This window comes from Aotus nancymaae, unplaced genomic scaffold (genome assembly GCF_030222135.1).
Source record: "Aotus nancymaae isolate 86718 unplaced genomic scaffold, 86718_ANA_hifiasm-v0.15.2.pri h1tg000079l, whole genome shotgun sequence".
Lineage (NCBI taxonomy): Eukaryota > Metazoa > Chordata > Mammalia > Primates > Aotidae > Aotus > Aotus nancymaae.
This window is the reverse complement of record NW_026988494.1, coordinates 1,158,229-1,170,628: the sequence shown is the minus strand read 5'-3', so window position 1 is coordinate 1,170,628 and position 12,400 is coordinate 1,158,229. Positions and strand designations below refer to the sequence as shown.

The window sequence follows — 12,400 nt, the reverse complement described above, 5'->3', positions numbered from 1 at the left end:
TGCTGATTTAACTTAATATATCCTAGATATACTTCTACATTGGCATGTATAGACAATTTTCATACATATTCATTCTTTGAATGGCTGCACAGTAAACAAACGTGGTATTTACCATAATGTATTTAACCATTTGTATACTGATAATCAGTTTCAATTGTCTGATGTAATAAATATGTCTTGTAAAAAACATCTTTCATTTTTATTTATTTTTCTTTTCTTTTTCCTTTTTTTCAAATAGAGACAGGGTCTTGCTATGTTGCCTAGGCAGGTCTCAAATTCCTGGACTCAAGTAATCCTCCTGCTTCAGCCTCCCAAAGTGCTGAGATTATAGGCGTGAGTCACCATTCCTGGTCTGAAACATTCTTGAAACTAGATTTTTGTGCACATATATATTTCTATAGGACAGATTTGAAATTTTGATAGATATTATAAAATTGTTCTATAGGTTATACTATGTCAATCAACTCTCATACCAATAGTGTGTGTTTCTCTATACTCTTGCCAGTATCTAGTTGTTTTTAACAAGTGGTAGATATAGCAGAAGCATCTGGGGTACTTATACAAAATGCATGTGTCAGGGTCTATCTTCTGAAGATTCCAATTGAATAAATCTGGGGTGGGGTCCTGGGCATAAGTTTTTAAAGACTATATCCCTGCTAATTCTGATGCATACTCTTGGTTGGATCATTGCATTATAACCTTAGAATTATTGCATCTCCTCTAGTAGGTGTCTGAAGATGCCTACATTATGTAATAATGTTACAATATAGATAAGCATTTGTTAGAAAATGCTACAAGACCACCCAGCCTTGTCATAAGGTTTGACAAGTGCACATCATAGGACAGAAGATTAATGGACAGTCCATATATTATTTTGATAATCCCATAAAGACTTATTCTAGAAAGTTCTAAAGCAGGAAGGACAAACCAGTTTTCACAACTCTATCAATTCTGATTAACTGATTGTAGCTGCCTGGAATACTATGAAGAAAGATCCTGAGGTTACAATCCAGTTCAATTCTGTTAATAACAAAATCATTAACAATGCCTATTATTAATAGATTAATAACAGACTGATAACAGTGTCTACCATCTTGGTTCTAGTAGGATTTGGTGTTATAATAAAACAAATAACCCAAAACAGCAAAAGGAAGAGGGAAACAAAGCTGGCAACACACTTTTCAAGTTATATCCAATTATATAGCCACTGTTTGTTCTGCTGTTAGCAAATGGAAATCATTTTGGAAGTTCTAAAATTACAAACAAATGAATAAGACTGCACACAAGAAATTGAACTGTGTGTACTGTTTTACATTGGTGGGGGGTGGGAGGGCTCTGGATGGAGCACTCTCATTTTCTTAGTGTCTCCTCTGGGTCAGGTACTTTACACATCAGCTCATCGCAACAACTCTGCAAGATAGGGATTGTGATTTATGGTTCATAGGTAAAAGAAAGCGAGCTTCAGAGAGGTTAGGTGGCCTGCTTAAACCACAAAGCAAAGGGGGAGAACTTGAATTTGGATCTAGGTATGTCTGACTCTGAAGCCCATGTTTTTGTGTGTGTATGTGTGTGTGTGTGTGTGTGTGTGTGTTTTGAGATAGGGTATGATTCTGTTGCCCAGGTTGGAGTGCAGATAACATGCAAACACAGCTCACTGTAGCCTTGACTTCCTGGGCTCAGGTGATTCTCCCAACTCAGGCTCCCAAGTAGCTGGGACTACAGGCACGCATCACACTTGGCTATTTTTTTTTTTTGTATTTTTTGGAGTTTCAGTATGTTGCCCAGGTTGATCTCAAGCTCCTGATGTCCATGATTTTTACTACTGTATCACTTCTGTTTCCTTCAGCTATCAGTTCTGGGAAAAGAATTCTTTTGTTCAGGTACTTTATTTCTTAGTCACTACCAAAATTACAAATATTCTAATAACTACCATTATCACTTACATAGCACTTTGTATGTGCCAGGCACCATTCCAAGTGCTTTACATAAGTACTACGTTTAATCCTCCCAACAACCTTCATGTAGATATTATCTCTTACCATAGATAGGGAAATAGAGGCACAGAGAAGTTAAATGACTTGCTCAAGTGCACATGGCTAGTAATTAATTGACAGAGCTAAGAGTCAACCCAAGCAGTCTCCTTCCAGGGTCTGTGCTTCTGATTAGCATATCATACTTACTGACAATGTTTAAGAACTAAAACGTTACCTTAATTTAACCCTTGGCAAAAATGTATTAGAGCTCACAGCAACAAACATAAGAAGGAAATGTTTAAAAATTGTGTTAACAACCATGGAACAACTACACGGACAGGATTCAAAAGTTCTCATTTATACTTCCAACTTGAAGGCAAGTCAAATAATGACATCTAACAAAATGCAACCTGTGTTTTTGGTTCTTGTAACTGTCATATACAAGATCAACTTCCAAATTAGTCTCCCAAATTATAGTCTTCAGAGTTTTTCAAGCATATGTATTCAGAGACAGATTTCTGACGCTTTTGAGTTTCAAACAAAAGAAGTTTTAGATTTTCTCATTTTGCTGTCTTCTTTAGCCCTAACTCCAAATATTTTATTTTAGTCTCAACTAAGAAAATAACATTACCTTCTTACAATTACATAGGTGTCCACAGAGTGAACTCATACGCATTCGTATTGCAGTGTTTTCATATACATTTGTATTTGATCCTCAAAACAACTCTGTAAGGCTGACAGGGGAAGGTGTGTATTAGTTTCATTTTTTAGGTAACTACATTGAACATTTGAGATACTGATTCTCCCAAGATCACAAAGCTAATTAGTGATTAAGCTTGAAAAATAATCAGTCTCCTGGTTTCTAATCCTGTACTCTTTTTCACAATATCCCACTGCCAGAGAATAACCAACTGCTTAAAGACAACTACACTAAACTCTTAAAAGTCATTAGTTCAAAACTGATTGCACTGTCCTTTTCCTAGTCCAATGTCCCCTTCAGACTACCCCAATCTGTCATTGCTCCCACCACTTTTCTAGCTTCTCAGACTAGAAATCTCACGCTCATAGGTGATTGATTGTTCCCTCTTTGTTAAGCCATAAAACTAGTCATTTAGCAAATCTTGCATTTCCTTCCTTTGAAGTATTCTTCCCAGTGCTTCAATTGAATCTAAAGTGAGGGAATAATCAGACAAATCCGAAATGGGGGATATTCTCCCAGACAACTGGCCTGAGCTCTTCAAAAAAGCTAATGTCTAAAACAAACAAAAGGTGGAAAGACTATTCTAGATTAAAAAAGATTTATCAATCCAATACAATACATGCACTTTGATTAAATCCTGGATTTAAATACACACAAACACATAGATTAAACAGATATTGTGGAGACAACTAGAGAATTTTAAATATGAACTGCCCTTAAACAATGGAGCTATTAATTTCACCAGCCTGATAATGCTATTCTGTTTATATAAGAGAATGTTCTCATTCTTAGGAGAACTATGCTGAAATACAGAAAGTGTCATGGTATCTACAACTTTCAAATGGTTCAGGATTTTTTAAAAGGTACATATACCTAGAGTAAAGCAAATGAGACAAAATGTTAACAATTGACGAAATCTAGATGTTGAATGAAATATTCTTTCAACTTTTCTAACGGTTTGAAAATTTTAAAATGGAAAAGTTGCGGGGGGTGGAGAGAATGACAAATAATTTGGCTAGTGTTTGGAAGAAGTACTAAAAATAAAAAGCTACAGGTCCCTAAGGTGGTATGAACCTCCATTAAATTCTGGTGCCATGTTCTGAGCAAACAAGCTAAATGGGCCACATTGTTACATTTTCTAGAAATCCTAAGCATGAAGAGGACCATACTTCTTCATACTCTGCCTCCAAATAATACAAAAATGCAATCAAGAAAGCAGTTTCACTAGTTTATAAAAACAGATATTTTGGGACCACATCTAAATTTCTTTACATAGTTGACTTTTATGTGTAGTGGAGTCTGGTGGCCAGCCTTCAAAAAGCAGACACACCAACTGATACAATGGTTAAGACCTCACTAAATTAGGAGGCTCTACTCAGCACCATGCTTGAGAGTACAAGTTCAGAACCAAACTAAGTTCAAAAGTATACCAAGTCCTGCTGGCTGTGTGACTTTAGGCGACTTTTTCAATATCCCTAATCCTCAGTTTCCTTAGCCAGAAATTGTGGATACCTGTAGTTGTGTACCTTGTACAAGGTTGCTGTAACAATTAAGAGTTAATCCATGAACAGCACTTAAGACAGTACCTGGCATACAGTCAGAGCCTGGCCACTTGTTGGCTCTTTACTATTATCATTCATTGCAATGCTGGGTACACAGAACTGGTTAAAAAAAAAAAAATCACTGACCTAAAAGCACTTTCAATCTCTTTAGTAAGACATGTATGATTTTCTAAGTAAGACACATAAAATAGTAGCAAACAATGTGAAACAGAAGGTGACTAAGAATTGAAATTGTGTTACTACTACAATAATAACAGACATTTGAGGAGAAGAACAATGCTGGGCGAGGAGGCATTCAGGACATGAGAAACAAGCAGGATGTGGAAGTAAGGTGTTCTTCACACACTGCTTTTAAAACTACTTGGTATAGGCCAGCAAGAATTCTTACACCTTTGTCCTTAATAAATCCCTGATAAAGACAGTATGTTCAATTTATTTTTAAGGCAGTAATATTAATGGCTAACATTTGAGAGCTTAGTGTCAATACTACCCTAAACATTTTACATTTGTTATATTATTTTACTTCACGGAACACCCCTTTGAGGAAATATTATTACTATCCCGTTTTACAAATGAAAAATCAAGGCCAGTATGATTAAATAACTTGCCCATAGTCCAGATCAAGTAAACAGAGGATTCAAACACACACTGTTCTACAGCATTGGCTCTTAACAAGTAAGCTTACTTCCCACAATCCCTAAATATGTAAAGTAAACAACAACAACAGAACCTCACTTCACACTTTGCCACTCCCACTCCCCAAAGTTAACTAACAATTTGGTGGGAGACTAAATAATTGTACTAATCTTTCCATTCTATTATGTACTTTCAAGTAAATGAAATCACCACATAAAACCATTTCTGATCAATTCTTCCTCTGAAGAATGTTTCTAGGCTAATTTTTTTAAAAAAAATAAATCAATCAATGAATACGTTTTATTTTGTCGAAACTATACAGTTTAAAATAAGGAAAAAAAGTTGAAAATTATCAATCAAAGCTTTAGTGCTCTTATTTGTTATTTACCAACTTATTCATGGTGGTGGGGGTGGTGGTGTGATAATAGAAAAGTTCATAGAATCCTTAAGCCAAATCACAGATACAGAGTTTAAAAATAAAGAAAAAACAAAAACAGGAAAAGAAATCAAGCCAGGCATGGTGGCTCATGCCTGCAATCCCAGCTACTTAGGAGGCTGAAGGAGGGGGACTGTTTGAGGTCAGGCATTCAAGACCAGCCTGGGCAACTCAGCAAAACCCTTTCTCTAAAATAAAAAAAAGGGCAAGAGGGAGAAAGAAAGAAATCATGTTATATGTTTCAGATGAACAACTTCAGCCTATAAATGTCAATTAAGTATTCATAATATGCTAAATTTAGAGTTTAAGTGACTATAACAAATTCATAAGCAATTATTTTTGTGGAATGTATTGCTGGATTCCACTTTATAGAATTACATGTTGTGCTGCATATATTCATTCTTTTTCTATGTTTAAAATGCCAGTTGCTTCTCAATAATAGAAACTTTTTATTTTATTATGCTTCAAAATTCCTTAGGTCCGGAGCAGTGGCTCACACTTATAATCCCACCACTTTGGGACGCTGAGGTGGGTGGATCACCGAAGGTCACGAGTTTGAGACCAGCCTGGCCAACATGGCAAAACCCCGTTTCTACTAAAAATACAAAAATGAGCCAGGCATGGTGGTGCTGCACCTGTAATCCCAGCTACTCAGGAGGCTGAGGCAGGAGAATCACTTGAACCCGGGAGGCGGAAGTTGCAGTGAGCCGAGATCACGCCACTGCACTGGAGCCTGGGTGACAGAGTGAGACTCCATTTCAACAACCACCACCACCACAACCACAAATTCCTTACATTGATATCATTATTTAAGGCTTTTGGAATTAGAAGTGGTTTTAAGATGTCATATAAATTGCCTATTTCTGTTTTCAGACCCAGCTACTCTACAAATACATTCCTAGGTTAATTTGTAAATCTAACCACATCACTCTCCTGATTAAAATCCTTCACTGGTTTCCCATTGCCCAGAAAAAGGCAAAGCACCTAGACTGACAGATCATATAAGGCCCTCCAAGCAAGGTCTCTAAGCTAACTCTTCAACTCCAAGTCACTTTCATACCCTAGTAATATAAAATCACTGGAAATTTCCGTGCACACTATGATTTCACTCCTCTGGGCCTTTGCTAACAGTATCTCCTATCCATAATATACCCTTTTACTTTTTAATTTTTTTGCTTGACTCTTAACCATCTTTTGAGCTCAGAATGTCATTTCCAAGAAGTAGTCACTTAAGCTCTAAGTTAGTCTGAGTAACTTTCCTCTATGTTCTAAGATATTCTATGTGTGCCTCTTAGAATTAATCATAAAATAATCTGTTTATGTGAGTTTTCTTAAGAGCAGGAAATAATGTTATTCCCATATATGCTCTTGGAACCAAACTCAAAGGCTCAGAGGAGGGGCTTCAATGAATCTTTTACTCAACTGCATAAACTTAAGAGTTATTTCATATAAATGAAATGCTTCACAGAGCTGCTGTGGGTCTTTGCATGGAGATAGTAACAGAATATAAAAGCAGTTACCATCTCCTCAGGTAAATATCCTTGGTAAAATATGACTAACAACTGCTTACTTAGATGCCACTGAGATTTTCTTTAGTTCTGGGCTTAACTTTCATGAAGGTTTAAAGTTCCAACAGGCTGGTATGAAGTCAAATAAACTTTCAGAGGGAGTGTTGACCCAACTGAAGACCAAGATATATAAAAAAAGAAACTCATACGAATATATCCATTTAAAATCTTATTAATAATGTAGATCTGAAATTCAGAATGTAGAAGTTCTCAAAATACAATTGTCATAGTTGTAGTTAATTGAATCAGCATGAAAATCAATCTGTTTTCCAAAGCTGTTCTAGTAAACATAATCAATCATACTATAAAACAAAGTGTACTTGATAGATCTACATTAGAATTTTTACAGCTAAAAAAAAGTAGTAGAATATGATTTTCACAACACAGAGGAAGAGGGTGGTCTTCCTTAACCCCAGGATAAACAAAGGATCCAGATGTTTCTTTATGTGAACTGCTGCAAGGAATATTTCTCAAGGTTTATGACAAATCAACACTCAATGTGTTTCCATAGTAACAGGAATGGAGTGCATGCAGACAGTCTACAGTAATGAACCAGCTATGCTGGTTCTTGAAAACCTGGCATTTTCACTGTTTCTGCAGCAAGAACATCATTTAAACAAAACAAAACAAAACAAAAAAAAAACCTTTTGGCCAGGCGAAGTGGCTTAAGCCTGTAATTCTAGCACTTTGGGAGGCCGAGGTGGGCAGATCACAAGGTCAGGAGTTTGAGGCCACCCTGGCCAATATGGTGAAACCCCGTCTCTACTAAAAATACAAAAATTAGCTGGGTGTGGTGGTGGGCACCTGTAGTTCCAACTACTTGGGAGGCTGAGGCAGAAGAATCACTTGAACCTGGGAGGCGAAAGCTGCAATGAGTTGAGATTGTGCCACTGCACTCCAGCCTGGGTGACAGAAAGATTCTGTCTCAAAAAAAAAAAAAAAAAAATTTAAAGACACATAATGTTGGCAGGGCGAGGTGGCTCTTGCCTGTAATCCCAGTACTTTGGGAGGCTGAGGTGGGCGGATCACGAGATCAAACATTTGAGACCAGCCTGGCCAACATGGTGAAAACCCATTTCTACTGAATATACAAAAAAATTAGCTGGGCGTGCCTATAATCCGAGCTACTCAGGAGGCTGAGGCAGGAGAATCACCTGAACCCAGCAGGCAGAGGTTGCAGTGAGCCGAGATCACGCCACTGTACTCCAGCCTGGGCGACAGAGCAAGACTCCTTCTCAAAAAAAAAGATACATAATGTTGAAAAACTAGAGGGTCATTTCATTTTAAAATCAAAAGACTGAAATGCAGTACATAAAGACAAGCTTAAGCATAGATTCTGTGAAGTATGAAGCAAGAACTATCAAATATATTCATATACTAATTTCAAACTGAATGATCACTTAATGTTTCAGTGATCCTGTATTTGGATCCTGTCTTTGAAATCAATTTAATATGTACATATACACAAAGCCCCCCTAAAAACATCTTCTGAATATGACTCATATTTAATCATAGAATGTGAAGATCTCTGGGTGACAAAATCAAGGGAGATTCTTATTTTACAATTTTTTCCCCAAACTGACACCAAGAAGAAAATGGGGGGAAAGAAACAGTTCATTTTTTTCCAATGCAAGACCAAAAAAAAAAAAAGAAACTTCATTTTTTAAAAAATATGCTCCATTATTTTCAGTACATGGGTTTGCTAGAGTGAAACCAAAAACTCTACAAAGAAAAAATGCTTACGTATAGAAAGATGCTAAAAACCTCTAATGTCGGTTTTTAAAAGATTCCATTATTTCTGGTTCTGTGTTCTACTAATATTTTAATATAAGTATATGATCAGAGTGATCCTTTGTAAGATATAAATTCTGGTATCATTTTGGCTTTCGTAATTTAAAAATTTTTGGTAATACAGTAATAAATATGTATTGTTTAAAAATAATGGAGGTATATTTTTAATGCTATTTCTCGTAAAACTAAAAGCCCCTCATCCCTATTTGAAGTAAAACATACATATTTTTAAAGAACCCAAACACATACCTTTAAAAATCAGCAAAATCAAGCTGCTATGAAGTATGAACAGAAGCAAAAGTCAATTTCTACCCTCTGGACAGGACACAAATTACACTAAAAATCAACATTCTTCCTTTGTAAGCCATGAGTCCTTTCTAATCACATTTTAACTTCACCCTCACCCCACATGTACAAAAGAAAAAGCAGAGATAGGGGTGGGGACTTACAGAGGAAACAAAAAGTAAAAACCAACCACCTGGTTCTAAGAACTTGACCACACCCCTATGGTACTAAAAAGGAAATGAACAACAATGTTTATCTTTTATTCACCAAAAGCAGCTAGAATCGATAGGATCTAATCTAGCCCTCGTTACAGACAAAAGCAATAACCAAATTTGGTACAGTGACTATACAACTCAATGTTAACTTTCAAACAAAATGGATCCTGGTTGAAAATGTGTTGTCAAGGAAATAAAAATGAAAAAACAAATCCAAGTGATTGTTCCATTTGTCTTTAGATTATTTTAGCCTTTGAGGGAACAAATACCATCTATAAAATAGAGCTCACTATTTTATCCACAAACAAAGTGCAGTGTTTTTAATGGCATCCAAGTGTTATACAGTTGGCAATTATAGTTATCCAAAAAGTTTGAACCACGATAGTACAGATGCAAATTATTTCTGACTAAACTGTGGGTATTTCCTCTCAAACAATTTTTTTGAGACAGCCTCTGTCACTGAGGCTAGAGTGCAGTGGCACAATCACAGCTCATGGCAGCCTTGACTTCCTGAGCTCAGGTGATTCCCCCACCTCAGCCTCCCAAGTAGCTGGAACTATAGGCATACACCACCACGCTTGGCTAATTTTTAAAATTTTTTCTAGAGACAGGGTTTTGCTATGTTGCCCAGGCTGGTCTTGAACTCCTGGACTCAAGCGATTGTCCTACTTTGGCTGGGATTACAGCCATGAGCTACTGTGCCAGCTCAAACAATTTCTTAAATTCCCACGGTAATGCATATACTTGGACTCCAGACTCCAAGGCCATTATATATTAATTTTACAGGCACTTAACACATTTTTAGTTCTCCTATGGCTTTTTTTAATGAAAATTTGAGGATGTCAAAATTATGAGGTTTGAAAAGACTGCTGGTCAAATTCTGAATCATTTAAAGAAGTTTACTACCATTCTGGTTGAGGCTGACTCTCAAAGTTTAAGGCTATGATTTAGGGGAAAACATTTTCCTGCACTACTTTTTTTTTTTTTCTTCCTGCACTACTTTTCAACGGTTACACTAATAAAACATCAATTCTTCAAATGACACAAAGGACTTACAACATTTTAGTATGTAAAACAAATGTTCTATATTAGTAAATCTTATCTGTATATCTTGACTTAAAGGTACTTTCCGTTGTAGCCTTTTAGAAAGAACTCTAAGCTGCTGAGTAATTTCTGGGTTAAACTGGAAAATCTGCTTGCTTTAAAAATAAACAATTTGGGAAAAATACATTCCCTTTATATTTTCATGTAATTTTACTCACTTTTCTCCAAGACATGAAACAAATCATGTCATTTTTGTATAATTACTAACAACATGTATCCAAAACAAAGTAGTCTAGCTCCATCTATATATAATAAACTCAAGATGTATCAACAGAAGTTACCCTTCTAGAACAGGATTTGCTATATGACATTTAGTCATTAAATTACTAAGCAAAAGCATAAGAAGGACCACTCTTTTCAATAAATGAAGGAGATTTTTTTTTTTTGAGTCAGAGTCTCACTCTGTCACACAGGCTGGAGTACAACGGCGTGATCTCAGCTCACTGCAACCTCCGCCTCCCAAGTTTAAGCAATTCTCCTGTCTCAGCCTCCTGAGTAGCTGGGATTATAGGCACACGCCACCATGCCCAGCTAATTTCTGAATTTTTAGTAGAGATGGAGTTTCACCATGTTGGCCAGGCTGGTCTCAAACTCCTGACATCAAGTGATCCACCTGCCTCGGCCTCCCAAAGTGCTGGGCTTACAGGCACTGCTCCTGGCCAGAAATAAATTATGTTTGATAATTGAACAATAAAAACAAAACAGAAATAAACATTTGTGATTTTCTCTTCTTCCTCCTCACTAAGATATGGTATTTTTGTCTTTCTTTTTTGGGGTCTCACTATGTTGCCAAGGCTTGAGTGCAGTGGCTATTCACACACGGAATCATAGTGTCCTGCAGACTTGAACTCCTGGGCTCAAGTGATCTTCCTTTGAGCAGCTGGGACTAATGGTGCACACTAATGTACCTGAATTGTCCTATTTTCTTATACACACAGTAATATTCCTATATAATGCCCTGTTAATCTATCAAATTTACTCAATTTAAATAAGAATTAAAAAGTCACATATAATTCAATTTATATGAAATGTCCAGAAGAGGCAAATCCACATAGACAGAAAGATGATTGGTGATTCTCAGAATGTGGGAGGAGGGAAGGAATGGAGGGTGACTGCTAATGGATATACAGGGTCTCTTTTTGGGATGACGGAATGTTCTGGAATTAGACAGTGGTGGTGATTGCACAACCTTGGGAATATACTAGAGATCACTAAATTGTATACTTTAAAAGTTTGAATTTTATGCAACGTAAATTATATCTCAACAAAAAAATGCTCTTAAAAAATCAACAAAGCATTTATGTATGTTTCTCAATAATAAAGTTTCCAATACCCAAAGAATTACTGATTTATATACATATTAAATCTGCTTAAAATGAAAAGCTTTATTCTTATTATTAAGCTACAGTAATTAGACGGTAAGGTACTAGCAAAAGATGGACAATGAAACAGAGTAAGATCCTAAACACAGAACCATTCTATGGGAATGTGACATATGACAGAAGCAGCACTGCATAGCAGTAAGGAAATGATAAAAGATTCAACGATTGGTCCTGGGACAACTGCTTATCCACAGAGAAAAAAAAATGTAGATCCTCACCACATAATATACCAAACCAACCCCAGGTGAATTAAAGAACTCATATACACAGTACATCTTTAAAACTTTTAAGAAAAACCAGACCTGGCATGATGGCTCACACCTGTAGTTCCAGCACTTTAGGAGGCCAAGGCGGGCTGATCACAAGGTCAAGAGATTGAGACCATCCTGGCCAACATGGTGAAAAAGATAGCTGCAATGCATAAATTAAAGCTCAGTTCTACCTTTCAACTTTCTTCCAGATCGGCCCGATTCTTGCTATGTTCATTGGCTGTGTCTTATCATTTCTCATCTGCATTTGAACATCTTATTAGCTGTTCTTCTTGCTTCCAATCTTGTCTACCAATCCACCCTCTACAACATTGACAGTGCTTAAGAACAAAACTCCAAACCATTTAAATTTAGTAACATCCCATGGCTCTTCATGCCTTAGCATAAAATCCAAAAACCCTTCATAATGTGGCTCCTGCTTCTCTGTCTGGCTACCTCTCCTGATGCTTTGGCCTGCCCATCTTGCCCTCCACCTTCCT

General features: G+C 36.6%; 1 protein-coding gene across 10 annotated transcripts in view; it reads right to left on the bottom strand.

Annotated features, from left to right (window-relative positions):
* The window catches only part of NSD3 (nuclear receptor binding SET domain protein 3), a 112,689-nt gene that overhangs the window by 77,187 nt on the left and 23,102 nt on the right, over positions 1-12,400 (bottom strand). For 5 of the 10 annotated variants that reach the window (XM_012475946.2, XM_012475952.2, XM_064368665.1 and 2 more), the window contains exon 1: positions 8,916-9,087. The exons of 3 other annotated variants lie outside the window; for them this stretch is intronic. The gene's annotated coding sequence lies outside the window, so the exon portion shown is untranslated. Of the gene's footprint in view, positions 1-2,604; positions 3,099-8,915; positions 9,088-12,400 lie in introns of those variants that run through there. 2 more of the 10 variants (XM_064368667.1, XM_012475949.3) reach the window with 2 other exon arrangements.